Consider the following 27187-nt stretch of genomic DNA (forward strand, 5'->3'; position numbering starts at 1 on the left):
AGGAATACTACTGGTCTGCCCAGCTTATCTCTCTGTCCCCCGTGCTGACTGACGGAGAGGTTGGAGGATGAGTAGGAAGTGGAGGGCTGACATATAGGGTGTTCTGCTACGTATGGACATAAGTTGGAGGAATGTGAGGTAGCGGAGCAAACTGCACAAGCCTGCAAAATGCCTGCAGAACAGCTCTGTGTCCAACTGACTCCAATCGAGTGCTGGACTGGGCCAGAGCCTCTGCTGCTTTAGATGAAGTTGCTCTGTGGTAATCATAAAAGGCAAAACCCCCGTACTTGTGCCCCAAGTCCACCACCTTGTGTAGATAGAGGTCGAATTCCTCTCGCCTCTGAGGGTATACTGAGCATATGATGTCCCTGTATAGTCCGAAACTGAGAACGAATTCGGGGATGGGTAGTTTTATACTGAGGCGTGAGTCCCTAGATATGAGAAACTCTAACCTATCTTCAAAACCAACAGCTTTATTCTCTAGAGTATCCTGTGAAGCTATAAGGAGGGCAACTAGGCTAACATCCTTGCCATCCAGAATGTCTTTCCTAATGGAAGCTGGAACAGTATATACAGAGTTGATGCCATGTGGAGTGGAGGGAATGATGGTAATCCCCCTAGCATACGTGTTAGCAGGTGCAGGTGCTGTGTTCGGAGTGAGAGGTGCGCTGGTAACTGTAGAAATTATGGTTTTGTTACGACACTCACCGCCAGGTAGATGAAGCCGCCGTTTAGTAAATAATCCCCTTCTCCAGAAATGCAGATTTAATCCGGCCGATCGTCAAACTCCCGAACGGAGCATACGAACGCAGCAACTCCCGATCAGCAAATCAGTCGAACTCCTTCCACAGCTAGAAATAACGAAAGCGCTGTCCCAATAATAATTCCCCCACAAACGAGACCAAGCTCCGTCTTGAGGGTCAAACAGGAATGTGTTTAATGGGGGCTACCTGCCCGGTATTTATGCAGGTCTCCACAAGGTGGACACTCCCCTAGGGGACCTTGTGGAAGACTGTAAAACATATTGGACAGTAGCCAATCGCAGTGGCTTCAACATAAGCCCTTCCCATCTTACCCATAAATCCTTCTTCTCTATCCTGGAGATAATTGGGAAGAAACCTAATTATCTCCCAGGATAGAGACAATCGCCATTTTAAAATACAATAAGAAAAATACAGTAAAATACATAAATGAAGAAATACCGAATAAATATAGTTCGTGTAACGTATCCCCAGATAGCTACCGAATAGCGCTCAGATCCGATGTACCTAGTTCAATCGCCATGGAGTCAAAGTCTTTTACAGGTCCTTCGGTATACGAATGACTCCATGGGACAGCTATCTGGGTAAAGTCCATACGAATGTTAAAAACTCCCGAACTGACCGGTGTTCGTACGCCTCGACGAAATAGAAGGCGGGCGGCAACTTCCAGCGGTGTTCGGTAGATAAAGTGTCTGTTTTTAGTTCCATAGGATTTGCACCGAACACCGCTGATCTTCCTCGTGTCCCAAAATGGCCGCCGCCTCGTGGTCGGCATACGAACGACGACCACCCGTACAAGTGGAATGGAGAGGTGTCTGCGGTTAACCACAATGTTCTAATTGGAGCCAAGAGGTTAACCAGCAGCCCACTCCTCTCCTGGGTGGCCGTCTGTTCGGTAGTTTCAATCGGTATTCAGAATCACACGAACAGGGCATACGGACAGGAACTCCAGCTGGGTACCTCCCTTAAAGGATGCTCCTAGCCTTTCCCGAGGACTCCAAGCACTCTGGCAGACACCACAATAACCGAATCTGAGAAGCAGATAAATCTTCTCAAGCCTCTGAATGCTGTAGTCAGTTGAATAGGAAACATACGAATAGGTTTGCACTCCTAGCAGTCAAACTGGAACAGCATGCATTAAATCCTCCCCCAAGAAAGAGACGACACTTCACTTTGAGGGTAAAAACAGGAACTCTCGACTGGCACATCCAGCCTGGCTTTTATTTCCATCTCACACATATAAGACCGCCCACAGGGGAGGTGTAAAATATCCAATAGCATCACGGGTGCAACCCACGCATCCCCTCCCCTTAGTGTGACACATAATCCCATTATTCATACAGTTTAAAATATACTTTTTACACAATATTTGTAACTTCTAAAATATACATGTCATAAACATAAAACATACATTTTCGTACTCAGCATACTTCAATTAGGAACACTCTCAAAAATCGTTCAAATCCCTCCAGTAGAACAAAAGTTACCTGAAAGTTATTTTATGACCGACCGCAAGCACATTTTCTTGCACAAAACAGTTCCATGGATTTGGGCTGTGCGGTCGGTCAGTTTCCTGCATAAAAACGACTAAGTCCCGTTCGAAGTGTTGCCGGTACTTCGACTTTAGTCGAAGTGTCGAAGTGGAGTCGATGGTGTGGCGAAACCAACTTCGCCACTGTGAACTGGAGAAGCCTGGTTGCTCGCCTGCTGCCTTTAGATTATGGACCGGCAGCTAAAGGGTTAATTTTGCTGTGCAGGAGGATTTATTTCTCCCCCTCTGCACAGCCGTTCGGTAGATTCTATATACCGAACAAACAGCCATTTATCAGCCTCCCCAGAGCCGTGGGAAGCCGGCCGGCGCTATTAATTGGCCACCCAGAAGCTGGAGTGTGCTGCCAATTTACCTCCCTGAAGCTGCGGTTAACCGCAGCTTAATTGAATGTTACTGGGTGGCCGCTGTTACACTTAGCGGCCGCTAGGTGGCCGTGTTCTGGAGCTCCCCGGGCAGCCAGAGCTTTTCTGCCCGGCTTTCATGCACCAAAATCGGACACTTTTACGTGCAGGCACCGCTGAACCTCCAGCCCCTGGTTCTAATTCGTATGGATTTGGTGAATGCATGGAAATTCGGTATTTTATGTTTTATGTGAATGTTTTAACCCAGATAGCAATGCCATGGAGCCTGTTCGTATAATTAAAGACTTTGGCTCCATGGCAATTAAACTGTATTCGGGTGGTCTGAGTGCCATTCACCTTATAATGTGCACTCAGACCTGAGCTATCTGGGGATATGTTACATGTCTGTGTTTTATGTATAAAATGTGTCTTTATGTATTTTAAAGTGATAGTCTGTTTTGTGTCCCCACGTGTATAATGGAGTCTTGCCTTTGTCCTGGGAGATAATTGAATAACTTCTCTAATTATCTCCAGGACAGAGAGGAGGAAGCCAGGATGCATTGTGGGAAAGTATTGTGGCTGTATGTACTAAAGTAATGCATGTCTGTATGCTGTTTCAGTCTCCCATTTGGTCCCTTAGGGGAGTGTCCACCAAGTGGGAGACCTGCATAAATACTGGGCAGGTAGCCCTCAGTAAACCAGATTTTGCTTGACCCTCAAACCGATGTGTCGTCTCGTTTTTGGGGGAATTGGATTGTATGCTGACTGCCAGGAGTGTAAGCGGATTGTATGCTTTTCCTGTTCGGCTGATTCCAGGGTTCGTGTGTTTCCAGTTCGGGAGTTTCCAGAATTCGTACAGTTTGCAGTTCGGGAGATTGGTGCTTGCAGTAGCTGCTGATCTAGGAAAAAGGGTGTGACAAATCCACCTGTATAGACTTATATTGCTGGTTCGTCTGTTTGCCTTGATTTCGTGGATTTCCTGTCCGTATGCCCCTGTTCGTGTGTTTCCCCTAATACCAATTGAAACTACCGAACAAACGGCCACCCAGGAGAGGAGTGTGCTGCTTGTTAACTCCTTGACCACAATTAAAACGTTGTGGTTAACCGCAGACACCTCTCCATTCCATTCGTACGGGTGGTCGTCGTTCGTATGCCGACCACGAGGCGGTGGCCATTTTGGGACACGAGGTGAATCAGCGGTGTTCGGTGCAAAACCTATGGAACTAAAAACGGATACTTTGTCTGCCGAACACCGCTGGAAGCTGCCGCCCGCCTTCTATTTCGTCGAGGTGTACGAACACTGGTCAGTTCGGGAGTTTCTATCCTTCGTATGGACTTTACCCAGGTAGCCGTCCCATGGAGTCATTCGTATACCGAAGGACTTGTGAAAGACTTTGACTCCATGGCGAATATACATCGGATCTGAGCGCTATTCGGTAGGAATATGCACTCAGATCCAGGCTATCTGGGGATACGTTACACTAACCATATGTAATCGGTATTTCTGAATTTATGTATTTTATTGTATTTTTCTTACTATGTTTTAAAATGGCGTTGGTCTCTATCCTGGGAGATAATTAGGTTTCTTCCTAATTATCTCCGGGATAGAGAAGAAGGATTTATGGTAAAATGGGAAGGGCTTATATTGAAGCCACTGCGATTGGCTACTGTCTAATATATTGTACAGTCTTCCACAAGGTCCCCTAGGGGAGTGTCCACCTTGTGGAGACCCGCATAAATACCGGGCAGGTAGCCCCCATTAAACACATTCCTGTTTGACCTTCAAGACGGAGCTTGGTCTCGTTTGTGGAGGGATTTACTATTGGGACAGCATTTTCGTTTATTTCTAGCTGTGAAAGGATTTCGGATGGATTGCTAATCGGGAGTTGCCGTGTTCGTATGCTCCGTTCGGGAGTTTGACGATCGGCTGGACTAAAACTGCATTTCTGGAGAAAGGAGAAAACTGCATTTCTGGAGAATCTACTAAGCCCCTGGCGGTGAGTGTCGTAACAAAGGGGATTATCGCCTAAACGATTTTTATCCCCTTTTGAGCAAAACGGTCCGTTACAGACGGTAAGGGTCGGCGGTGTTTGAAGTTAAAATGGCCGCCGCCACGTGGTCCGATGCCGGTCACTTCGACGACTTCGACAACTTCGGTAACTTTGGTAACTTCGGCATTTCGACAGCTTCGACTGCTTCGACTGCTTCGACTGTGTCCGAAGTGCCATATAAAAAAGTACCAATCTTTCCCCAAAGTATTTAAAGGGCTAGGAACAGTATTATACAATCCATTATGCCCAAATACAGTTCTTAAAACTTACCAATTCTCCAGGGGCCATAGTCAGCAGGTAGGAGGCAGGCAGCCAGGCCCCTCCAATGCCCAGTGTCAAGGCGGGTTCCGCCACATTTCTCCCGTTTCCCATTAAGACTATCCAGACTCCAGACCTCCAGTCGGTCTGGGGCTCTGATAGTCGGCCGTCCTTTCTCCAAGGGTGTAGTTGTCCATATGGCCCCCTGCCACTTGTGCCCAGTTGTAGATCCATGGCTTGGGGAAATAGTAACCAGGATGCCCTCTCCCCTGGTTGAACAAAGCTGTTGCTGGGGGGAAGGGGTAACAGGCTCCTCTCTCTGCGACACCCTCTCTTGTTGCAGGGGAAAACAGACTGCCTCTCCTGCCAATACATTGTCCTGTTGTTGTGGACCCGGACAGACTGTCCATATCTCCAGTGGTGCAGGTGCAGAGACTACGGTCCCATCTGCACTGTTGTGGGGCTTACTGTCTCCCCTTGGTGTGCTAGACTGCCGCTGTGGAGAGGGGGTAACAAACTCCTCTCCCTTAACCGTAGACTGCCGCTGGGGAGAGGGGGTAACAAACTCCTCTCCCTTACACACTTTCAGCCGCTGGGGAGAGGGGGTAACAGGCTCCTCTCCCTGAACCGTAGACTGCCGCTGGAGAGAGCGGGTAACAGGCTCCTCTCCCTTCGACACCCTCTCTTGTTGTAGGGGAAAAACGACTGTCTCCCCTTCCAATACTTTGTCTTGCTGTTGGGGACAGGACAGACCGTCCCTATCCCCAGTGGTGTAGGTGCAGAGACTACGGTCCCATCTGCACTGTTGTGGGGCTTACTGTCTCCCCTTGGTGTGCTAAGCTGCCGCTGGGGAGAGGGGGTAACAAACTCCTCTCCCTTACACACTTTCAGCATTGGGACACAAAGACAGTAAAACACTTTAAAATACATAAAGTCACCTTTTACACATAACACACAGACATTTCACATATCCCCAGATAGCTGGGATCTGAGCGCACAAAACTACCGAATAGCGCGCAGATCCTATTCACACAGTTCAATTGCCATGGAGCCGAAGACTTTAACTACACGAATGGGCTCCATGGCATAGCTATCTGGGTTAACACATTCACATAAAGCCAGGTCCATAGTCCAAAGGCAAGAGGCGGGCAAGCAGCCCCCTCTAAGGACACGTGGCAAGGTCGGTTTCGCCACACCGGCCGGCGCTGTTAATGGGCCACCCAGAAGCTGGCGTGTGCCTTCTATCGACCTCCCTGAAGCCGCGGTTAACCGCGGCTTAACGAGCGTGTGACGGCAATTGGCCACCCAGTAGCTGCGGTTAACCGCTTTGTTACTGGGTGGTCGCGGTTACACCTAGCCGCCACACGATGGCGGTGTTCTGGAGCTCCCCGGGCAGCCAGCACTTTTCTGCCTGGCTTTCCTACGCCAAACCCGGACACTGTGTCAGCTAAGCACCGTTGAGCCTCCAGCCCCTGGTTCTAATTCGTACTGATTTAACGAATGTATGTAAATTCTGTATTTTATGTTGGAGGAATGTTTTAACCCAGATAGCTATGCCATGGAGCCTATTCGTGTAATTAAAGACTTTGGCTCCATGGCAATTAAACTGTATTCGTGTGGTCTGAGTGCCATTCACCTAATAATGTGCACTCAGACCTGAGCTATCTGGGGATATGTTACATGTCTGTGTGTTATATGTAAAATTTAACTTTATGTATTTTATGGTGTTTTACTGTCTTTGTATCCCCACGTGCATAACGGCGATTTGCCTTTGTCCTGGGAGATAATTGAATTACTTCTCAATTATCTCCGGGGCAGAGGAGAGGAAGCCAGGATGCATTTTGGGGATGTTTTACTGCTGTATGTCTGTTATTACAGATGGGAGACCTGCATAAATACAGGGGCAGGTAGTCCTGAATAAACAGACCCCTGCTTGACCCTCAACACGGAGCCTTGTCTCGTTCTTGGGGGGATTCACTGTATGCTGATAGAGACTGATTGCCAGGAGTGTAAGCCGCTTGGGAGCTTTTCCTGTTCGTCTGCTAGCAGCTATTCGTGAGGTTCCAGTTCGGGAGTTTGGAGTGCTACCTTATTCCCTTGTATGCAGTTCGGGAGTTTAGTGCATTCACTTATATCCAATTCGTGAGTTTTGAGGATTCTACAGTAGCTGTGCCTGTCTTTGAAAAGGGGATTATCGCCTAAACGTATTTTAACCCCTTGTCTGCTGAAACGGTCCATTACAAGGTTGGCAGAGCACACACTGAAGGCCTGACACCCGCTTTAAGGACACTGACTGCTATTAGCTTACACTGAAAAACTTGTTTTCTTTGTAAAAGCACGCTATAGAGACACCAGATATGAGTGGCAAAGTACACTTGCTGAGGTTGGCAGAGCACACGCTGAAGGCCTTACACCCGCTTTAAGGACACTGACTGCTATTAGCTTACAGTGAAAAACTTTTTTTCTTTGTAAAGGCACGCTATAGAGACACCAGATATGAGTGGCAAAGTACACTTGCTGAGGTTGGCAGAGCACACGCTGAAGGCTTGACACCCGCTTTAAGGACACTGGCTGCTATTAGCTTACACTGAAAAACTTTTTTTCTTTGTAAAGGCACGCTATAGAGACACCAGATATGAGTGGCAAAGTACACTGGCAGAGGTTGGCAGAGTACACGCTGAAGGCCTGACACCCAGACGCTTGCAGACAACTAACTGCTATTCAATCTATTACAGTGAAAAAAATATTTTTTCTTTTTAAATGTCAAGCTTAAGCTATTGTGACACCAGATATGAGTCGTGGCACTGGACAAATGGGCACAGTATCCACTGTGAGCCTGACACAGAAGCTGGCAGGCAACTAACTGCTATTCAATCTATTACAGTGAAAAAAATATATATTTTTAAATGTCAAGCTTAAGCTATTGTGACACCAGATATGAGTGGTGGCACTGGGCAAATGGGCACAGTATGCACTGTGAGCCTGACACAGAAGCTGGCAGGCAGGCAGGCAACTGCAATTACATTACACAAAAAAAAAAAAAAAAAAAAAAAAGCAGACTGATATTCTAGCCCTAAAAAGGGCTTTTTGGGATGCTGTCCTTACAGCAGAGATCAGATGAGTCCTTCAGGACTGTAGTGGACACTGAATATCCTAGCCTAGCTATCAATTTCCCTATCTAATGAGCAGCAGCTACACTTTCCCTCCTCTCACTAAGAATGCAGCTTCAGAATGAATCTAAAATGGATGCTGGGATGCAGGTGGGAGGGTCTGGAAGGGAGGGTCTGCTGCTAATTTGCTGGAATGTGTCTGCTGACCGTGAGGCACAGGGTCAACGTTTGCTCAATGATGACGAATAGGGGCGGATCGAACCGCGCATGTGTTCGCCCACGGTGGCGAACGCGAACACGCTATGTTCGCCAGGAACTATTCGCCAGCGAACAGTTCGGTACATCACTAATTGCCATATACAAAATCTTAAAGCACATAATGATGACATCATCAGGTATTAATACATTCCACAAAATAAAGAAAAACGTTGTCCCAGTCCTCTTTATACAGATAGGAGCGATAGACGTGGAAAGGTTTTGTTATATTGGGAGATGCAATGTGGGACAACCCAAGAAGTCTATTATTTTGTAACATTTATTCATTTATCAAATATTTTACTAGGAAAGATACATTGAGATTTCTCTCATGTACAACTATGTCCTGGGTCCACAAAACATTGCATTGATACATTAGGGTACAATAAAATACAAAAACAATATTAATACACAATATATACAAAATGTAACATAGAACAGGTAGGAAATATATAATCAACCATAACACGTGCATTCTGTTTTGAGATATGTAGAGAGGGATCTCTTAACCCCTTAAGGACTGAGCCAAATGTACACGTTGTAAACAAAATGTAAACAAAACCTGGCATTTGCGCTATATGTCTGTCCAACCGTAATTCACCTCTTTCATGTTAAATGCACCCATCCTTATTATATATGATTTTATTCAGGGGAAACAGGGCTTTCATTTAATATCAAATATTTAGCTATGAAACATAATTTAATATGAAAAAAATGGGAGAAAATAAGAAATGTTGTTATTTTTTTAGTTCTACATGACATTTTAACTGTCAATGTCATAATACTGTTTGCTTTTACTGCAATAAAATATTAAAATTAAAATATTTGTATTCAGCAAAGTCTCACGTGTAAAACAGTACCCCCTATGTACAGGTTTTATGGTGTTTTGGGAAGTTACAGGGTCAAATATAGCACGTTACATTTGAAATTGAAATTTGCCAGATTGGTTACGTTGCCTTTGAGACTGTATAGTAGCCCAGGAATTAAATTTACACCCATAATGGCATACCATTTGCAATAGTAGACAACCCAAGGTATTGCATATGGGGTATGCCCAGTCTTTTTTAGTAGCCATTTGAATTAAATTCCCTATACTTTCGGCATGGGTTGTCAGCCAGGTCCCGCTAATTGTAATTAATTAAGATACCTAATTATGTAAAAATATTACATAAATATATATGTAGAATTAATATATGTAAATATATATATACGTATGTGTATATATATATATATGTATATATATATATAATTTTTTTTTAATATTTTTATTTATATATTGATATATATAGTGATATACATATATATATTTATGTATATATATATATATATATATATATATATTATTTCATTCTATGTGTATTTTGATCTAAATATATATATATATATATACATATATCTATATATATATATATAAAAAGTAATAAATGTAGGCTTGCACTCACGGTCTGTAGATAGATAAAATTTCTTGTTTATTTCAATTCATTTAAAATATGGTTGCTGCCATTATCGTCAACGTTTCAGCCACTCCTGTGGCTTTCATCAGGACCAATTCAGCATAAAAACATTTAATTTACAAATTACTTCTTATATACAGCTAACTGGATTTAAAAATAATGCTTACCACCTGTGTTCTCGAGTACCCGGCGTCTATCACGATCCTGTGCGCATGTGCGAGCACGTCTAACCGGAAGTGGCGTGCTCGCGTCACCGATACGTTGCCGTGGTAACCCGAAACATAAACAGACACCACGGCAACGATATACTGCTGCACAGCGCCAGGGTATCCACACGGTGAGAAAATTTCAACATAAAACCACACAATCACTACATATTTCATCTCTGCATGGTGCAACATTCTTTTACATAACACAATAATTCCCAGACATTATGAATTGTATAATCTAATGGGGAGGGCTTATCGATCATGATGATCTGCTATCTTAAAACATCATCATGCATCTCACTATTCACATAGGTGTTATTATGAACTCTATTCTCTTTATGTGCCAAATGCTTCATATATAATATCTATTATATTGGTGCAGGTATAAATCACATAACCTAATTCCTATGTATATGAGCAGTACCATATACTTTACTTATTTGTATGAATTTAAACACCAAAATTATAAAAATACATTAATGACTTCATTATACTAAAAAGTGTTACCCAGATACAACTAAGTGTTATTCCATATACTGAAAAATCTTCCAGTGTAATGTATTAAAGTGCTCACACCTTATCCCGACTCTATCACTACCACTACTCCTCCATATTATTTAAAGTGATACTTGCTGCATTTATATACATTAAAGTGAAACCAATTGCATTTATATACATTAAAGTGATACTAATTGCATTTATGTACATTAAAGTGCTCACCATAATTAATAAGGTGAAACTCTGTGCTGTATAGAAGCAGTCATATGCTATCTGCCAATCTCTTACTAAAGTGATACTTGTTGCGTTTATGTACATGAAAAGTGTTACTCATTGCATTTATGTACATTAAAGTGCTCTATTATACTCAATAAAGTGAAAACCCGTGTTATTTTATACAATAAAGTGCTTGCTGCCAACATGTCGTGGTTATCCACCAATATCTATCAATCCACATCTCACATTAAAGTGATACTTATTGCTTTTATGTACATTAAAGTGATACTCATTGCATTTATATACACTGAAGTGTTCTCTGTAATCGATAAAGTGAGACTACGTGTTTATATGTGCCCAACCATGTGCCTGTACTATGTTGCCATCAAAGATAAACATATATATATTAAAACATCGCTTTTCTCAAGAAGATAATAAGCTTCTATAGCCTTAATTCAAATAAAGGGGGCATATGATAACTGCTCATTTAAGCCCCTTGGTGCAACCGTATCCAGTTCATAAATCCAGAAGGCTTCCTTGCGTATTACCATATTGCCCCTGTTGCCGCCTCTTGTTGGTAAGGGAACATGGTCGATTGCCACGAATTTTAAGGTGGTTAAGGCATGTCCACCATCGAAAAAATGTTTGGCCACCGGCTTATCTGAGGTTCCATCCCTGTAAGCCGTTCTGATGTTGGACCTATGTCCCCTGATTCGTTCACAAAGTTGGGTTTCCGTCTTCCCAATATAGCACAGTCCACAGGGGCATGATAGTTTATATACAATAAACGTAGATGTACAGGTAATAGTATACCTTATCTTGTATGTCTTATTACTGTGGGGATGCGTGAATGTGCGTGCCGGTGCCATATGGCCACACGTCACGCATCCAAGACAGCGCACACTCCCTCGTATCTGTACCTTCTGGGGTATCGTATAACTTTGTACCGGGTCTGTTCGTATCAGCATGTCTTTCAGGTTTTTATTCCTACGAAAACAAATTCTTGGAGGTTGCCTGAATTCCCTGGGTAAAGACTCCTCAAGTGCCAACATATTCCAATTCTTTTTGACGATATTGGACATTTTCTGAGCTTTATTATGGAATGTGATAGGGAAGACCAGTCTCGGTCCTTCTATGGGGTCCTGTGGCTTGGTCGCTTTCTCTCGTGCTTTTTCCAATGCCCAATCTAGGACTCTCCTGTCATATCCACGTTCCAAAAATGTATCTCTCATTTGTACCAGTTGTCTTTGTCTGGCTTCATCTGTCGAGTTATTTCTTATAACCCTAAGGAATTGTGCTTGAGGAATGGAATTCTTCAGGTTTCTGGGGTGTGCGCTGGTGTAATGTAGGATCGTATTGCGATCCGTCGGTTTAGAGTATAAACTAAATTCAACTTGCTGATTTACAATAGAGAGTTCTATGTCCAAAAAATGGACTTTCTCCTTGCTGATATCCGCCGTCATCCGTAAAGGTGTAGGTAGCCTGTTAATTAATTCAACCATCTGTTGAGCTTGCTGAACTGTCCCCCTCCATAGGATCAGCACATCATCGATAAAACGGAAATATTTAATGATATGGTGTTGGTATGGTTTCAATATGTGCTCCTCTTCAAATCTATACATGTATGTATTTGCGTACATGGGCGCCATGGGCGCACCCATCGAGGTTCCTGAGACTTGCATAAACCACTGTTGCTCAAATCTGAAGTAGTTATTCTTCAGTACCATTTCCAATATCTCCAATGTGTACTCAACCGGTGGGCCTCTGTAAGCTGATGAAGTGCATAGGACCTGTCTCATAGCCTCTATACCATCATCATGAGGGATGATGGTATAGAGGCTACTCACATCCATAGTAATCAAGACCGGATCAAGTGTATCAATCTGCAGATGTCGCAGAGATTCCAAAAGTGAAGGGGTATCCTTTACACACGTATGTAGATTAACTACTGTCTCCTTAAATTGTGCATCCAGCCACTTGCCTAGAGGTTCAAGTACTCCACCGACTGCCGATACTATCGGTCTTCCCGGTGGTGCGGTTTGGTCCTTATGAATTTTGGGTATCGTGTACATGACTGGAGTCCTTGGTGATTTTTGTATGAGATAGGCATACAGCTTTAAATCTATATAACTGGCTCTTAGTCCCATATTCAATATCTCCTCTATTCTGGCTTGTATCATAGTAGTAGGATCCCCATCAAGCTCTTTATATGTATTCCTGTCTCTCAGTTGTTTTTTAATTTCATTAGCATACTTGTCGTAGTCCATTATGACTATACCACCGCCTTTGTCGGCTGGACGTATAACTATGGATGAGTCCCGTGCAAGATTTCTTGTAAGTGTGTACTGCTTCTTACTGAAATTACTATATGACCGTTTTGGTTGTTGTAAGAGTTTCACAGATTCCGCCTGTACTGTCGATAAAAAAGTTTTAATATTGGCTTGGTTGCACTGTGGATCAAAATTGGATTTTGGTCTAAATTTCATTGTCGCATCTTCTGGATTAGCCTGTTGTATATATGGTTTGTTAAAGTGGTTTTTCAGCCGCATCGTTCTTCCAAACTTATATAATAACACCTATGTGAATAGTGAGATGCATGATGATGTTTTAAGATAGCAGATCATCATGATCGATAAGCCCTCCCCATTAGATTATACAATTCATAATGTCTGGGAATTATTGTGTTATGTAAAAGAATGTTGCACCATGCAGAGATGAAATATGTAGTGATTGTGTGGTTTTATGTTAAAATTTTCTCACCGTGTGGATACCCTGGCGCTGTGCAGCAGTATATCGTTGCCGTGGTGTCTGTTTATGTTTCGGGTTACCACGGCAACGGATCGGTGACGCGAGCACGCCACTTCCGGTTAGACGTGCTCGCACATGCGCACAGGATCGTGATAGACGCCGGGTACTCGAGAACACAGGTGGTAAGCATTATTTTTAAATCCAGTTAGCTGTATATAAGAAGTAATTTGTAAATTAAATGTTTTTATGCTGAATTGGTCCTGATGAAAGCCACAGGAGTGGCTGAAACGTTGACGATAATGGCAGCAACCATATTTTAAATGAATTGAAATAAACAAGAAATTTTATCTATCTACAGACCGTGAGTGCAAGCCTACATTTATTACTTATTATAATTTTTTGGCTATGGCTTCTTAAGCACCCGGCATTTTCAAAACTTTGAGTGTGTGTGCTGGGTAACACTGCATATTATATATATATATATATATATATATATATAAAATCCCCTGCACTCACGCATCCAGGACAATCCAATGCCGGGCGCACCACCAAGGCTCCAAGATAAGCAAAAAAACAATAAGAAAGGCTGCTCTCCGGACTTTAAAACGAAAAATTTATTAAAATAATTTTAAAATATGACCTATATATATATTAGGCCAATATATATATTAGTATCACAATACAGTTAGAACAAAATAACACACATCTATATATTTTTTAATTATTTATTTTTAATTATTTTTTTAATTTTATTTTTTTACGTATTTAAATTTTTTTTATATTATATATAAATATATATATATAACAATAATTATATATATATTTAATCAGTATCAGTCTACGTGTAATTTGATATTAATATATATATATATATATATTTGTGTACGGCACATTCCGAGGACGTAAGGAAAACAGGGTTTAAAATAAGTAGTTCCTTAATAGCAAGTCAGTTGAGGTGTGCCGAAACTGACGTAAGGTTAGGCCTGTAAAAGAGGGCCCACCTAGGAAAATGATAAAATTGAGGGTGCGGTGGGAGGGGCACTTCCGAGATCGTCGAAGACAGGTAAGCAGGGGCTCACTGGGTTTAAATAGGGAAATTAAGTGCCTCCCACAATTACAGGCCAAGCCTTCTATTTGTGTACGGCACATTCCGAGTGTGGTGACATTCTGTCATCAAACTAACATGGTGACCAGGGGTCATGTGATCAAGTTCATGTAGATCTTTCTTACAGGGGGATAAGCTTTACCCTTTGATATGTTAAGTAGGTAATTCAATACCTTTACAAGTCAGGAGAGAGATAGCCACTCCTCTCTATCTTCATTTCTCTCTGTTCCTTTTTGGCTCTGCTGCAGAGCAGACGTGTGCAGACGCCACGTGCTATCTTGGTGAACCCTGTTATACTCTATTGCTTCCTTTTCTTCCTTGGTGGATGGTGAAGGCCTAACCGTGGGTGAGATCAAACGTGTGGGGAAGGGGATTACTATATAGATAGATAGATTTAAAAGGGTTGTTGCTCCGTGGGTCTGGGCTGTGTGTTTGTGATATATTTATAGTATTGTGTGTTGCCTTCTAAATAAATACCTTTTAATGTAGACGAACCTTGTGTAATATTTATATTAATTTGGTGATTACACCACATATGGCGACCAACGAATTTTAGACTTCTACAAAAGGTTATTTATGAGGTAATAACACATTAATAGATAGTCAGATTTATCTTTTGGGGAAAAAAAAAAAAAAAAAAGTACTTTGTTTAATTATCCTCTGCAAGGGAAATCAAGGGCTGATTGTGGTTGGAGTCTAGTTCAGGCCTCCATTTTAATGTACCAGCTTAGGCATCAGGCCTCAGTTTTGAATATATTTTGTGTGTTTCAAATATCTGAATTGAGTTTTATTTGTTTTTGTTTTTTGTTTTTGGCTATCAGAGTACAGGCCTAGCCCTGCATTATAATAGGCTTCCATGCGGCCTATTTTTGCATTTGAATGCTGATTTGATTTTTCTTTGTATCCTAGTGAATATACTAGCTTAGGCATTAGGCCTCAATTTTGAATATATTTGTTTTTTGTGTGTTTCAAATATTTGAGATTGTTTTAATACTTTATATTGTGCTAGCTTATTTGTATCCTAGTGCAGACCTCTATTTTAATATACTAGCTTAGGCATTAGGCCTCAATTTTGAATACATTGTTTTTAATCCTTTATATTGTGCTAGCTTATTTTGATACATAAAACAAAGGTGTATAATACAGGTTGTTTTTGTGGGTTTCAAATATCTGAGTTGAGGTATCAGAGTACAGGCCTAGCCCTGCATTTTAATACACTATAGAAGGCTTCCATGCGGCTTTGTTTTGTATTTGAATGCTGATTTGATTCTTTTGTATCCTAGTGCAGACCTCCATTTTAATATACAAGCTTGGGCATCAGGCCTCAATTTTGAATATATTATTACAGTTTTTGTGTGTTTCAAATATCCAAGTTGAGTTTTGTTGTGTTTTGAATATCAGAGTACAGGCCTAGCCCTGCATTATAATAGGCTTCCATGTGAAGTTAATTAGCAAGTATTACCTTCACCATACTAAGGTAAATATAATTTGCATTGTGACACTGGAGTGTGTTTAATAGAAAATGAACAGTTTGTATTTGAGGTAAATAAAGTAAAGGTGTGCCTATGTTAGATTGTTTTTCCAGTTCCTTTAAATCATTCTGTTTATTTGTAAACCACCCACCCCCTCCCCTTAAACAAAGGCAGAAGGGTGGTTTTGTGTTTTGCTATCTGTGGGCATTTGTTGTATTGAAACTGTGAAGTTTTCTTCTTAAAAGACAAGAGTTTGTTTGAATAGGTTAATGTAATTAAGTTTCTCAAATGGTTTAATCTCTTTGGAGCCAGTTTTAAAGACTCAGGGAGAGCTCAGTTTTAAAATGTCATTTCTGGGTACTAAGTATTTTTCTGTAGAAGTACTAGAGTACTTCAAGAATGACATTGACAAACATGATGGACCATATGAGCTTCCAGAACCAGCAGGCCCCAATTGTGGAAAATATGAAGGTTTTATGGATGTTTTGACACAGATTGTTACTAATAAAAAGTGCCATATTAAGAAAAGGAAAAGCTTGGTGGCACAAGCGGTTGTTGCTGCAATAAGGGGTTTGGCAAGCATGGTACTCGAATTGCAGCAAGCTAATTTAGTAACCACTAATAAAATGGAAGATGCTCTTGATGAAAGAGATTGTTTTAAAATAGCTGCCCTAAGAACAAACAAAATGATTGAGGGGTTGGAAAAGGAGTTAAGAGAAATAGAACAACAGAGAGATGCATATAGTGCTAAGATCACTGAACTCCAAGACCTAGTCATGGAATATAAAATGAAAATTAAAGAAAACAGAAATAAATTGGATAAGGAGATTCCTAGAGTATGCCCAGGCCAGTCTTATTTTATTAAAGAACCAGTAGTGGGAACAAAACACAATGGAAATGTGCCAATTGTGAATTATGTCCCACAAGCCCCTATAATAATAACTGAACATTTTAATGTAAGAGAAATGCCTACTAGCTTCTCTAGACAGACAAGGACTATGTCAATCACAGACAAAGATAATTTCCAGAAATGGTGGGGAAGTATGCCAACTGACGACTTTAACACCTTTACACATTGGTTTATGAGGGGAGCAAATAGAGCGAAAAAAGGAGGTCTTAACTTAGAAGAATGGACAGAACTGTTAGAATATGCTATGGGTCCTTTGGCTAGCAGACTATTTGGATTTAATAACAGTGTGTCTGATCAGGCAGGAAGAATTGCTGCAACAAATTTCTATTTACTCAGCATTGAGAAAGAAATTGCGAATATTACGATGAGGCCAGCAGATGGTCCTAGAGAGGTAGCTCAAAGGATATTGTTCTGGTATACGCTACGCCAACCTCAGCAGCCTCTGGTCTTGGGCTCACCAGAACACATTGCTAAAGTAATGGAAGCCCTTCCCTGGGAGTGTCAAGAATTTGTGAGGCTTTTTGATCCAACATTAGCAGACTTAGAAATGGTACTAACTAGAGCTGACAATTGGTGGATCAAGCATCCTTCCTCAGAACAGGCCTTCTCTGTTTCAGCCATAAGAACATTCAAGGTTGACTCTGGTAGAGATATAAATGGTAAATGGAGAAGCCAGAGGTGGGATGTACCCCAGAACAAGAGGGATAATGAGAACTGGAGACCAAAACAGGACTTTGACAAAAGATGGAGAGATCCACAGAGGGACCATAGGAATAGGGACAGTGCTAATGGAAGTAATGTAATGGGAGAGAATTGGAGAAATAGATGGGAGGGGCCTAAGGTAATCAATAATAATTGGAATAATAAAAATACCTGGGAGAGGCTAAAAAGGACAGATAATCACAATTGGGGAGAAAAACGGAGAAACAACAGGAACAGTTATTGGGAGAATAATTGGAGAAGGAACCATAGATGGGATGAGCATCAGACCAATAGACGGGACTGGGATAATTGGAGGAATAAAGAAGGGAATAGAGACTACTGGGACCTAAAGAGACAGACTGAAAGATTGGAGGCAGATGTGAAAGCACTGAGGGAACAGATGAGAGAGGAGGAAAAGATTGTTCAATTGGGGGGTCCCAGCAATCAATAACTCTCATAATTTTTGTATCTCTCTACATCTTTATGTATGTTTGTTTTTCTTTTGTTTTGATTCTTTCTCTGAGTTTTCCAGTCTCCCATATAGCTATACATTTCTAATGATGAGATCTAGTGTTCCCACAGAGCAAGGCAAAGCTGCATTAGGATGATGATGTGTGTCAACAGAAGATTGTGGTGGATCCTTGTTACAGGATGGATAAGTATAAGCTGTATCACAGTAGGGATGGGAGACAGGCAATGCGGGCAGAAGATACTCCAAATAAGGGAGTCAGTTTAAAAAGATTAGTCTACATTTTAATAATCCTTCTATTCTTCCAAGGTGTCCGGAACAACGGCGGCAGTGGTTTAGGCAAAGCAGGGAGTCAGGAAAAACTGGACATATTTGCAGCCCTTCTGGGAGGAGTCGGAATTGGATTAAGAATATGGAATTCCGCAAATATCACATCCAGTCCTACACACTCTACAAACTCTGCCACTAGTACATTGCACATACATACATATTTAACACACACACACACACACACATTGACCTAAATTTCTTTTTTTTGTTTTGTTTAGTTTTTTTGACAAATTTGTATAAAATGTGAATTGACAGCCATAGGAAAGTACAGGAGAACTTATGTCGCTGAGGGAACTATTCCGGAGGGACGGTGGGTTGAATTTCTCCTGTATATCAGGTTTTTGCTCCCACTAGGTTCTCTTGTACTAGAGGGATAACTAGATAACGGAGCAACATAGATGAAGAAAAAGTGGGGGAATGTGGGGTGATGCAACCCCTATTTGACTGTTTTCTTTTACCTTACTCATCTCACTCACACTAATTCCTGTGCTCCCCTTTCCTACTTCAGATCTCATAGTTTAGATAGATAAGAGGGAAATATTATTATTTTTAAATGTGCTCAACATAAGAGAAGAAAAAGTGAGGGAATGTGGTGACATTCTGTCATCAAACTAACATGGTGACCAGGGGTCATGTGATCAAGTTCATGTAGATCTTTCTTACAGGGGGATAAGCTTTACCCTTTGATATGTTAAGTAGGTAATTCAATACCTTTACAAGTCAGGAGAGAGATAGCCACTCCTCTCTATCTTCATTTCTCTCTGTTCCTTTTTGGCTCTGCTGCAGAGCAGACGTGTGCAGACGCCACGTGCTATCTTGGTGAACCCTGTTATACTCTATTGCTTCCTTTTCTTCCTTGGTGGATGGTGAAGGCCTAACCGTGGGTGAGATCAAACGTGTGGGGAAGGGGATTACTATATAGATAGATAGATTTAAAAGGGTTGTTGCTCCGTGGGTCTGGGCTGTGTGTTTGTGATATATTTATAGTATTGTGTTGCCTTCTAAATAAATACCTTTTAATGTAGACGAACCTTGTGTAATATTTATATTAATTTGGTGATTACACCACACCGAGGACGTAAGGAAAACAGGGTTTAAAATAAGTAGTTCCTTAATAGCAAGTCAGTTGAGGTGTGCCGAAACTGACGTAAGGTTAGGCCTGCAAAAGAGGGCAAAAATAATAACCATTAAAAACAAAATGCGTTTATTAAGCGGTACATCATTTAGTCATATCACAGAAAGCCAGCCTTATCTCTTTCTCTGGATTGGGAATGTATCTGTTGTATGCGGATGATTTCCACCTCCCCATGTTTTTAATTATGTGTGTCGGTACATGATTACCTGAGGCAGCTGTGGCTGCTCCAATGCGAAAAGAATGGCCCGAGAATGAACGTGGGTTTTGTCCCAAGCGGAGTAAAAGGGTGCGTATGTAAAGCATGAAAATTTTTGTGGTCAGGGGTTTCCCTAGTATAGCTAGAAGTGGGCTATCAGGAGCGGAATTAGCTTGGGCTGCTACTAGCTTATCCAATACACGGACGGGACACCATTTGGTTGAAGTGGGATAAAAGTTAATTTCCACTGGTGGGCCTGTTTGGCTTGTTTTGGTACGGGTAACGGACAAAGTGTAGTGATCTAGATTTTTAATTAAGTGTTTCTTTTGGAGGCACGAGCTGAAATCAGAAGCTCTCTCTACAGTGAACTCTTTGGGTCTCAAGAAACCATAAAAGGCTAGATAAGCCGCTGATTTGATAACGAGGTTTGTGATATGTTCGAAAGGGGACGTGTCGAGTACATCGGACAAATTCTTAAACAGCTTACTATCTATGGGAAGGCGTTTAGTGGGTATGTGTACTGACAAGTTATGAATGCCTTTGAGGACACTTTTAAGAGGGTAGGAAGATAGGAAAGGAGACTTGTTGGGAAAGGAGGTTAACATGTAGTGTTGGATTCCCGTTAAGTAGAGTTTGATTGTGTTGTAAGCTAGATTAAGAGAAAAGTGGCAAAAAGTTGTGAAAGCAACCATGGTTTCAACAGAAAAAACATTTATTACACAGTAATTACGAACGAAACACATAAACAGTTCATATGCTCTGTAATAGGCTTTCCTCGTGTTAAGGGATAGACCCGCCTGAGCAAGCGTGCCGCTTAGTTGTAAGAGAGAGCTTAACGCATTACCAGGTCTTCGAATTTTGGAGGTACCCTGGGTTGCTGGGAAGCTGTAGGATGTAGTCTGAAGAACTCCTGCAAATTGAAGCGTGACAGAGCATCAGCGGCAGTATTTTGTATACCTGGGACGTGAACACAGGATATGCAGAACTGGAGATTAGCTGCTAGCCAAGTGAGTCTCCTGACTAGGTTCATGATCGTGAGGGACTGAGAGCGGCCCTTGTTGATGATGTTACAGGTAGCTAAGTTGTCACAAAAACACCTGACTGACTGCCCCCTCCACTCTACCCCCCACGTGTAAGCTGCTGCTACGATAGGGTAGATCTCAAAAAGAGAGGAGGTGGTACTGAAACTCTCGAGTGACGTGGTTTCGACCGGCCAGGAGTCGTACAGCCACTCGTCTCCAAATATGGCCGCATAGCCTAAGGTACCTGAAGCGTCAGTCCAGAGTACTGGGGAATCGTCGGAAACGGGGGGAACAAACAGTGACCTGCCATTCCACGAGGAAAGGAACAGCTGCCACATTCTCAGGTCAGCTGTAGCTGACTCGTCTAAGGGTGTAGTGGAGTCATCGTCAGGGAGACCGTGCAAAAGTGAAAGGATTCTGGAAATGAAAGACCTACCCTGTGGAATTATTCTCATGGCGAAATTAAGTGAGCCTAAAAGTGACTGTAGCTGTTTCCTGGTGCAAGTGCCTAGTGACATGCAGGTGCTAATGTAAGACAGAATTCGGTCTACTTTCTCCTGGGGCAGGCTGGCGTGCATGGTGACAGAATTGAGTGTAATCCCCAGAAAAGTAATTTCGGTTTTGGGACCTTCAGTTTTGTCCTGGGCTACGGGGACACCTAAATCTTTGAAGAGCGTGAGCAAGTGATTAAGGCTGCGTGGAGTGCAGTGGTGAGGTTCAATGGTGAGGAAGTCATCTAAATAATGAATGACAACTGGGCATCTGCAGAAGTTCAGGAGAAGCCATGTTAAGGTTTCGGCGAACAGGTCGAATAACTTGGGGCTACTTTTGGAGCCGAAAGTAAGCCTGGTAGCGAAATAGTAGTTGTCTTGCCACTTAACTCCGTGCAGATGCCAGAGTGATTGATGAATGGGAAGTAACTTAAAGGTGTTAGTAATATCTGACTTACTTAACCAGGCTGCCTTCCCGGAGTTAATAATCGCTTGAATGGCATCATCGATTCTAGCGTACTGAAGAGAAAAATCTTCTGACGGGATTAGTGCATTCAGGCTAGGTGTGGGAGAGGCGTGTGGTGCAGAAAAGTCAATAATAAGTCTCTTTTTGTTGTTAAACTTCCCAGTGGCGATACCTAGAGGGTTAGTTCTCCATGAGGAGAAAGGAGGAGTAGTGAAAGGGCCTATCATGAAGCCGTTATCTACTTCTTTCTGTAAGAGTACTTGTAGGGTGTCGGGGTCTGTGAGAGCTGACTGAAGGTTGGGGCACTCCAAGATGCCTGAGGGGAGAGAGACAAAGCCTGTGTGAAACCCGTGAGTGAACCCTGACGTGAGAAATTCCACCAGATGTAAAGAAGGATGATTAGCCAGGTAACGTTGCAAACTCGGTATGTTTATTGGAGTGGATGCCTTTTTAGGGTACAATTTGTTAGGGCACATTGTCTTGGCATGTGCCCTGAAACAAAGCGAGCACACATGCAGCAGTCTACAAGCACTGTAACTACAACCCCCAGCATTAAAATTATTGCAGACCTGAGCTTTGCCCAAGAACACTATTGGCCTGCCTAATTTGTCTCTAATCTCCTTCTGGTTGGAAGTTGACTGAAAATCGGAGTTGGCGTTACTGGTAGAGGGGATAGCTACATTTTCAGGACAGAAATTAATGGAGTGAGCTGCAGACGAGCATATGGCACAGGAAGGGGTTTTGAGACCTGCAAAATGCATAAGAAACAACTCTGTGTCTAGCTGACCCCAGTCCGTGACTGCATTATATTGAGACAATGAAGCGGCTGACCTAGAGGAGAATGACTTGTGATAGTCGTAAAAGGCAAAGCCCCCGTACTTATAAGCTAGCTCTATCACCTTGTGTAGGTACAAATCTAGCTCCTCTCTGCGGAGGGGAAAAGCAGTACAGATAACGTCTCTGTATAGGCCAAATGCCAAGACAAACTCAGGAATGTTAAGTTTCCTATTCAACCTAGGATCTCTGGCCCTCATTACTACTGATAGATCCTCAAACGTGTACGCCCTGTTTTCTACCACGTCTTGAGCCGCTATCAGTAGCGAGGCCAAGTTAACATCCTTTCCCTCTATGATGTCACGTCTGAGAGACTGCGGTATTAGGTGAATAGGATTAATAACGTTAGTAACTTTCCTAGCCGGTGGAGGGTTACTGTTACCTCCTAGGGCGGGTGTGGGTTGGACAACCGGCCCGGGAATCTCGGGGACTGTAGGAACATTATTAGCTTCCAGGTTATCCAATCTGTTATTGATGGTGGCAACTGAGGACACTAGGGAGGCCATCATGGCGTGTAATTCAGCCAGGCTATTAAGTACATTAACCTGTGAACTAGGGCCAGGCCTTTCGTTATCCTCAGTAGAGTTTAATAAACGAAAAAGTTCATTCTTCCTAGCTGAAGCCGGATAAGGGATATTCCTCTTTTTAAGTTCAGCGGTAATCTTAGGGATAGTCCAGGAGCGATAGCTGGAAGCTGGACTTGGAGGGGTTGGTTGCCTTCTCTGCGTGCCCGACCTGAGAGGGGTGCTGGTAACCGACAGATTGTCTTCTAACACCGAAGCGTTGGACATTCTAAGGGGGGCAGAGAGGGTGAGTTTAGTACTGAAAAATAAATAGCTGGAGGGACCCCACTTACTAGGCTAGTGCCCATAGGCGAAATTGTATTAGCTTAGCTTTCGTTGGTGGCAGATGAGGCCCTAACTACTTGCCAAGTGGCTATGAGAGGCACTAACTATGATTTGGCTCGTGGGGCCTTGGTGCCACTGAGGTGGGTGGCGGGGTGTTGGCCTCTCGGTGACATGAAAAAGAAGCAAAACGTTTGGCCGTGACTGGTGAGGCCCTAACTAAGTTTTGAAGCAAGGCTACAGCTATGCGTTGGGACGATTGGCCTGAACCTCTGAACGTAAGGGCTGACCTATGCCTTGCGGGACCTCTAAACTTATAGGCAAAGAGGCCTATGGGAACATACCTAAGTTGGCGGGAGAATTACAACTAGTCCTCGAACCCCCCCCCCCCCCCCCAGGACACACCAATAACATACCTGCAGAGGAAGGAAAACTTTACTTGACCTAATAAAGGAGTATTATCCTGAAGGGAACCAACGGAACTAAAGGAAAAGAAACGTGACCTATTTATAAAACGTACTATTTAACTACAATATACACACAAATGAACTGGGTGACACAGAGGCCTACCTCTTTAACAAAGCTGCGAACACGTATACCCGCGAAGGGCCACTTGCGAGAAGTGTCAGTACTAGTAAGGACTACAACAAAAAATAGGACATGAACAGCCATTTAAAACAATGACTTTAAGGGGACCATATAAACTACTTTAAATACAGAAGTTTAGAATACTGGGCAATACTACAAACCGCCTAAACCCCTTTTATAAAACGTAACTACTAAATTATTGCTTAAAATGTGAACAATATCCAGAAAACGGAACAGAATTAAGGTATTGCACCAACTGAACGAAAAACGTATGGCAACCCGGTGCGGCTAAACGAGACTACGAGGTGTAAGTGTAACTGAACGTGTTACACTGACCGAGAAAATGCAGGAGCGGAGTGAAGCCGAGCCCGTGAGCGACAGGGCTAAACTTACGATTTCGATGCCGTCCGTGTAAGGCAAAAGCGTTATACTCACGAATACAGCCGCAGGGCGTTTGAACCGGGCTGCCGGCGGGCGGGAAACTGACGTCACGGATCTGTAAACCGGAAGTACACTGAAGCACTTCCGAGATTGTCGAAGACAGGTAAGCAGGGGCTCACTGGGTTTAAATAGGGAAATTATGTTTCCTATATATATTTGGGAGTCTAGCCAACTCCTTGGTTCTGCACCCCTCCCTGTTACAGGTGCCTCATCTCAGGTCCCTATTTAGCCTTGTACTGCAGAGAGCCTCAGATGGAATTTTTTCCCAAGTAAGTGGTTAATCTCATGAGAGCAGACATTAGACTGTGAGAGTAGGACCTGCCAAAGATGGGGTACATTGACGTTGTGGCAGGCTTATGCAATGTATGATCATATAATGTAACTAAATCCCCATTTTTTTGCCTAGATTAGGTGTTTTTAAAAAAAACTTTTACAAACTAATAAAATCTGTCAACATTGAAGTTGCTGTTTAGTAGATAGGAGAGTGCGCTGGATCTTGTGTATTTATTGTATAATATGGCCCCCAGCAGCACCCCATTTAAGCATGTTTAGGTGAGTGCAACCATCCCCCCATGTTTCCTATATATATTTGGGAGTCTAGCCAACTCCTTGGTTCTGCACCCCTCCCTGTTACAGGTGCCTCATCTCAGGTCCCTATTTAGCCTTGTACTGCAGAGAGCCTCAGATGGAATTTTTTCCCAAGTAAGTGGTTAATCTCATAAGAGCAGACATTAGACTGTGAGAGTAGGACCTGCCAAAGATGGGGTACATTGACGTTGTGGCAGGCTTATGCAATGTATGATCATATAATGTAACTAAATCCCCATTTTTTTGCCTAGATTAGGTGTTTTTAAAAAAAACTTTTACAAACTAATAAAATCTGTCAACATTGAAGTTGCTGTTTAGTAGATAGGAGAGTGCGCTGGATCTTGTGTATTTAGGGAAATTAAGTGCCTCCCACAATTACAGGCCAAGCCTTCTATATATATAATTATATATATTAATAGTAAAATACACCTAGACAGTGTACATTACAGGCAGTCCCCCTGCTGGCAATGCACCAGGTAGCTAACCCGGCCATGTGATTGTGAGGTCCTCGCAAGGGGGATCCTCGCAAGGGGGGGGGGGCTTCAGGAGAACGGATGTGCCACGGGGGGCTCCCTGGGAGTCCCACCAACCGCGATCACTGGCGTGAAAAAAACAGAGGGCGTACTATTACGCCCTCCGGTATTTAGATCCGCTTAGAATAGGGCGTAATAGTACGCCCTCCGGTTTTAAGGGGTTAAAGGACTTTAGGCTTGGGGAAAATTTTAAAGTGTGTGGGAGGTCGTTCCACAATTGCGGCGCTCTGTAGGAAAATAAGGATCGGGTCGCTTTCTTTTTGTATTGAGGTAGACTAAATAAAGTGCAGGTACTGGATCGGATGTTATAGGAGGTGGGAACAGCTGGGAAGAGCATTCTACTCGGGTAGGGTGGGAGATTCCCAGAAAAACTCTTAAACACAAGGCTGGAAAGATGAAGGGTGTGTCTGGATTCCAGCGACACCCAGTTTATTTCTTTTAGCATGTCACAATGGTGGGACCTGTAATTACATTGTAGCACAAATCAGTAGAACGTGTTATACAATGTAATGTGGGATTGCAGTGCAGGTGCACAGGGCCGCCAACTCAGCTCAAGGTCTTGCCTTTGGACTATGGACCAGACCTTATGTGAATGTGTTAACCCAGATAGTTATGCCATGGAGCCCATTCGTGTAGTTAAAGACTTCGGCTCCGTGGCGAGTGAACTGTGTGAGTAGGATCTGCGCGCTATTCGGTAGTTTTGTGCGCGCAGATCCCAGCTATCTGGGGATAGGTGAAATGTCTGCGTGTTATGTGTAAAAGGTGAATTTATGTATTTTAAAGTGTTTTACTGTCTTTGTGCTCCCATGTGCTCAATGGAGTCTGTCTCTGTGCTGGAGATAATTGAATTACTTCTCCAGCACAGAGAAGGCTCTGTAAAAACCCATCTGAGCTGGAAAGCTAGGGGTTTTAAAAGATACTTTACTAACTTTTGAACCCCTGGTCTGATCCATGCCATTTTTTAATATGTTGTTCCCCTGAATGGATTGATTGTGGATATGTAATTTTGTGTGAATGTGATGTATGGTTTTGAAGTTATAAATATTGTGTAAAAAGTATATTTTAAACTGTATGAATAATTATGTGTCACACTACGGGGAGGGGATGTGTGGGAGGTAACATCTATGTCATTGGTTATTTTATGCCTCCCCCTGGGTGTGGCCTGTATGTGTACTCTTGTAATAAAAGCCAGGCTGGATGTGCCAGTCCAGAGTTCCTGTTTTACCCTCAAAGTGAAGTGTCGTCTCATTATTGGGGGAAGGATTTATTGCATGCTGTTCCAGTTGACTGCTAGGAGTGTATTCGTATGGTTCCTATTCAACGGTCTACAGCATTCAGAGGCTTGAGAGGATTCCAATGCTTCTCAGATTCGGTGATTGTGGTGTCTGCCAGAGTGCTTGGAGTCCTCAGGAAGCGCTAGGAGCATCCATTAACGGAGGTACCAAGTCGGGGTGCCAGGCGATCCGTTACAACATCCATATATAAAGCCCTGACAGTCACATGATTCCCTCTTTCTTTGCTGCTTCCAGCCAAGGCACAGGTCAGAATATTATGCTCTCAAATGCTTTCTGTTTATAGTGCAATTCTAACTTGTATTTATACCTTTA

This window comes from Pelobates fuscus, chromosome 3, assembly GCF_036172605.1.
Source record: "Pelobates fuscus isolate aPelFus1 chromosome 3, aPelFus1.pri, whole genome shotgun sequence".
NCBI lineage: Eukaryota > Metazoa > Chordata > Amphibia > Anura > Pelobatidae > Pelobates > Pelobates fuscus.